The sequence below is a fragment of the Dinoponera quadriceps genome, unplaced genomic scaffold, assembly GCF_001313825.1.
Source record: "Dinoponera quadriceps isolate SergipeBrazil2010 unplaced genomic scaffold, ASM131382v1 scaffold777, whole genome shotgun sequence".
Classification (NCBI taxonomy): Eukaryota; Metazoa; Arthropoda; class Insecta; order Hymenoptera; family Formicidae; genus Dinoponera; species Dinoponera quadriceps.
Genome location: NW_014555488.1, coordinates 480,599 through 486,140, shown reverse-complemented (window position 1 = coordinate 486,140; position 5,542 = coordinate 480,599). Strand labels below are relative to the sequence as shown.

Sequence of the window (5,542 nt, the reverse complement as noted above, 5' to 3'; positions counted from 1 at the left end):
CGTGATCGCGCGCGCGCGCGCGAGCGAGCGATGAGTCGTACCAGTGGTAAGAAACGCCGGTGGATAACGACCTTGATTGATCGTAAGCGTACGTGACAGTCCGCGGTCTATCGATAGTAATGTAGCTTGCCAAGTGGAAGTTCTGGGGCTCTACACAAGAAACCCTACAAATTCTGTCGAGCCGGGAAAATCTCAACACGCGCAATATACTGAAAAAAAGGACTTGGTTTGTAATAATTATATAAATATACGATACTACAGTACAATACATGGTAGTAAATAATTTGCTTACAGTAACAAACAATTTAATTGAAACCGTTTAACCGAATCTTGGTAATTGTTACCAAATCCATCTTTCGGTGAGCATTCATTGCGGCGCTCACAAAGTGCTGTCTTATAAAATGGCGCATGCCGTAAATTTGTATTGATTTCGAACGAAACCCGTTAATCCCTTAACGACACCTGACTCCGCGAGATACCCGGTAAACGAAGAGTATCTCGCAGAATTGGATATGTATGCGCGATATCAGAGTTTCGGCGAGATTCAATAGAGTCGTCTTAAACCTGTGGTATTTCAAGTATTCCCGTCGAAGGGGAAAATAAGAGAGAGAGCCTAACGCGCGATCCCCTGTCACTGAACCGTTATAATACCCTCCTGTCCGGCAATCCCGCGTATCTATTTTGTCCCCGAGGAAGAGCGTAACTATGTGAAAACAACATAAAAAAAAATCTCGTCGCATAGATATCGAGTTTTGACCCACGGTTGGGGTCAGCACTGGAGCGTGTGACCATTTTGTCACCCTCGCCGAAAATTTTATTTACGAATATCCTTTCGCGTGGCGCGCGAAGGAGAGCTCGCTGTCCGAATGTGCAACGCGGACATAAAAGTGCCGGCACCCCTCCCCGCGTCGTCGCGGATTTCTTTCCGAGTTACAAGCGGCGAAACTTCCGGCTGAATTTAAATGTCCAATTGTCAGCGTCGCTCGCCCTCGAGCCCTTCGATGAGCGTTTCACGGGCAATCGACGCCGTAGGAATAACTTGTACCGCGACTTTTTTTCTTCCCGTCCGGCAATAGAATGCGTTATGACGTCATGGATGAATTTTGATCTCGAACTTTCCCCGGTAGTTCCGGCTGCGACCGATGTTGAATGTTGCACACTTTCGGAATCGCCTCCCGCGAACGATGGTATAGAGTAAACTTGTTTTCTCCATAAGAAGGAAGAGAAAAATTCTCTCGGAGATACGTATTATCCTCGTAAGATACGTAGATCTTCGTGTCTCATGGATCGTACAATTTGAGGCGGCTCTCTATACGACTGCACCGTGATCATTTCAAGACGTTTCTCCCGCGGAGAATCACGGGTTGGGATCGCGAGTTGCGCGAGGGTGAACTCGCAGGAGAAGTACCTGGAACAAAAGGAACGCGGGCGGGTGTTCGATGACACGAAGTGTGCAGCGGGAAGTGACGGGGCGCGATGAATGAAGATATCCGCGGAGCGAAAATCCATCCAGATAGAGAAGATCACGCCTGTCTACTCGTTCCCGGGACAATAATGCTCCTGGCAGACGTTTTTGTATTCTTCCCGGCTTTCTTCATTTTTTCCTTCGTCGGCCGCGCTTCCTAGAGAGACGCGTCCGTCGTCGTCGCTGTCGTTGTTGTCGGTGGGGCGCTTGAAATATTTAGCCGGCTAATTTTCGCGAGGATTTTTAAGCAGACGGTGGAAAGTGAGAATTGAAAAGAAACGCGGCGAGGGTGAGACGGGGGAAGCGAAATGTCCTCCAGACTGAAATAATAATGAGAGGCGCCAGCGCCTTTAATCACGATATTAAACATTTACGATCGCCACGGTGTCCTGCCAATGCTAAGACCGCTCCGCTCCTTTCCTCTTCGCCCGGCTCCGATCTCCGATCTTCTTCCCCCTCGTACAAAGCGACTTTCGCTGTAGCCCTCCCGCGTCCTTTGTTTGCGTCTACGTAGTCGCTGATAACCTTACACGATGATCCACCTCCTCGCCTGGGGATATTCTTGACTACGCGTGACTTTAGTCGGGAAAGCGCTTTGAGCTTGTCACGGGGCGAATTGTAAACATACGGAAGTTGCTGATGTTTGTTAAACGCGTCTGACGGTTAACGTGCGATAAAAAGAACGAAAATTGTCGACCAACAACAACATGATTGCTCGCTCTTCGCACGATACACGAGAAATCTGGAGATAGTCGGGTATTATTTTAAAGCGCGCTTTTATCCCTCTCCCTCTCTCTCTCTCTTTCTCTCGACGGGCAAGAAGGAAAAATAGTTTAATATGTCGACCGAATAAACGCCAGCCCCAGGAAGACAAATCTACCACGATACCAATGGATAGATTCGCGCTCGAGATTATTGCAGCGAACAGGGGATGGAATATAACTCGCGATAGAATGGGCAGTTCGGGTGAAAGGGCCGTGGACACTGGCGAAAAAGTCCATTTTTCTTGGCCGACGTTGCTATCGCCAGATTATGTCCCGCGCAGCTATATTGATGACAGTGGCAAAGCCGCCGAACCGACCGGCCGGCTCAATCTAGTCCACGGTTTGTTTTGCTTTCGCACAATTTGTCATCCATTGTCTGAGCGCACGTACAAGCCGACCCACGCCGGCCGCCTCCGATCGTTATTTATGGTTTCGAAGACGCTTGATTAATTTTTGCGTCTCGTTCTCGTAATGTCTGAAAATTGCTGGCTCGCTTTCAAAGCTCGGCAACGGCGGAAGGAAGGGACGAAGAGAGAAGGGGGAAGAAGGCGGACAGCGGGAGATCCTTGCAATTAACGCGAAATAATTTCTCGACGCGTATAAACGGCGTGCGATTAAATATGGATATCCAGCTCGCGAATAAAATTGCGCTTTTAAGCCGCGATTTGAGGTGACGGTGATGCGGAGCGATGGCCTGACCGAACAGAGAATAATTTAATATTCCTTATTCCGGTAATGCGATTTTTCACGGAACGCCGGGCGCGCGACGCCCGGGCATTACAAATGCGATTTCTCCTGTCGCAATCGCGCGAGGGACGAGGATCCGAGCCGTCGGGAGGCATTTTTCTCGCGTCTAACTCCGAATTTTCGTTTTATTTTCACGCTTCGCTCCCCACAAATCGAATCGCGACGGGGGGTGCGGAGGTGCACGGACGGCGATGAGAATACTTGATACCTGTAGTTTCACGGACACGCGAATACACACATAGCAAGCGGGATTCGGTGAAACGATACCTTGTACTTCGCACGTTCGCGCAATTAACACAAGCGATTACCTTCACGCATGATCGAATCACGAATTTTGATTCGTATAATAATTTTTTCAAAGATTTCCGAAATCTCTCTCTTTAACAAAATGAAAAGAAAATACTAAATTTGAAGGGCATATATATTACTCCAAGAATTATACGAAGGAAACACGACCTTTTCCGACTACCTGGCACGCACCTTGTTCTTCCTCTCTCCCTTTCCTTATCCGGTACCTCGATCTCGATCCCTTTTCCGGTACTCAACCGCAGTATCGGCAGTAACAACGGTCCTGAACTGCAGGGGATTCTCGCAGGCTCCATTGTGTGACCTGCGCGCAAGGGTTGCCTGAAATACATTATTCTGATCTTTGCCTTTCTCTCTTTGCTTTTTCGGCGCGAGACGCCTCTCGCGCTCACCCTCGAGCGAAGTCGAGAAGTTCACGGGGTGGTAACGTGAGAATGACAACAGATGCGGAGAAATGAAATTACAAAGTGTCGCTGCATTATGTCGGCGTGTTGTGCTTTTTTAGCGAAATTGTTGTGACAAGCATTTCAATGCGCGACTTGTGCCTCCGCTCTTTTTCTCTTTCTCTCTCTCTCTCTCTCTCTTTCTCTATCTCTTACTTTCGAAAACTCCCCTTCGCTCTCGGCTGCCATAGGGTGGACACTTTTACGGTGTCGAGTCCCGGTCTTTTGGGAAAAGGGTCCGCGCACCGCCTGTCGTTCGGCTAATCTCATTTAATCGGTCGTTTTTCCTTTCCGATATGCCGATTAGACTAAAACTAACGTTCGGTTTCGGGGAGAATCAATCGGGAAGCGTCGGAGATTCTAAAGTGAAGCGTTAGCATTTTTTTCGTGGCTGCGACTGTCGAGTCTTTATTTTAATTCTACGCGTAGAGACGTTAAAAATTTGGATTTCGCGCGATTCTTCATTACCGAAACATTATTAACTTGCTTGTAATTTTAATTATAACGTGTATTCGTCATACCTGGCAGTCTGTTACCCTGAAATGCATCCTGGTGTACGTAGTCTCAAACTCGCCTCAATGTCGCTATTAGCTCGAAGCCGCGAGATTAGCGAATCGTAGCTGCAGCCACACGCAGATCGCGCCGGTTTATCTCGCGTTCCCTAATTGTCTATGACTATTCATCAAGTCATTTATACCCGACGCAATTATCACCCCCATCAGTCCCGAGACCCGAGTCATTTCGAATCCGACTACGTCGAAAGCTCCCGTCATTTATCTCCTCGTGGAAATGTCTCGGGATTGCGCCACGCCCCTTTCCCGGCATAATTAATGACGAATTACAAGTCGAAACGCAACGGTATTATTTTCAGCATTTCTAATGCAAGGAAAATTGAACGCTTGCATAATTATTTTATGTAGTCACCCTTCAACTATAATTATCTATACAGATCCGAGTCGATATTTAGATTCTACATTAACTCTCCACAAATTCCGTCGAATTTGAACGGCTATTGTCCTGTACTGATAGAAAATTATTGTTATTTTCACCGCCAAATATTTTAGTAATAGCAACATGTATGTAAAATTATTATCATTGGCACTATAGTAACACTTACTAGAAAAATGGTTCTCCCGACTATTTTTGTGAAATATTTTTTAAAATAAGAAAAGGATATGTTTGGCCCCGGAAATAATTATGATTTTTGTATCAGCGTATCTTGATGTTACAAATTCTTTTTAATACTTCAGGGCTACTTAATATCCCGTTATCTTAATATTCTATCTCAATCTGATAAAGATTAATGTACAAATACAATGAATGGGAAAAAACGAATTTTTTCCCTTTATCATCTTTTTAGTGTTTATTTTTTCATTAGCGTTGGAAATCTATATCAGTCATACGTGCACGAATGATCGAAAAAGATGAATGAAAAATTAAAACTAGTTAAACAAACGCTTTCTTACATTCTTTGCTATATCATTATGAATATAATTATAAGTTCTTGAAGAAAAAAAATTTTGCTAAGTGTGGGGTTCGAACCCACGCTCCCAGATGGGAACCAGAACTTAAGTCTGGCGCCTTAGACCGCTCGGCCAACCTAGCTTCGGTGAGTGACTCCTCGTAATGTTGTCAGATGAACCACGTTAGGATATTAGACTGCCAAAATAATATGATATTTATAATTTTCATTTTATTAAATAAATAAACTATTTCAACTATTAACTAGTTGAATTTTTAATATTAGAGAATTATTAATATTAATTATTAATATTAATTTCTCAGGCACAGCATTGAATATTTTGAGAAAGTTAACT

The 5,542-nt window shown here is 45.1% G+C and overlaps 1 non-coding gene across 1 annotated transcript; it reads right to left on the bottom strand.

Moving 5' to 3' along the window:
* Positions 1-5,246: 5,246 nt before the first annotated feature.
* Trnal-uaa lies at positions 5,247-5,330 on the bottom strand. The gene has a single exon. It is a non-coding gene; the product is annotated as a tRNA-Leu (tRNA).
* Between the last annotated feature and the right edge of the window lie 212 nt (positions 5,331-5,542).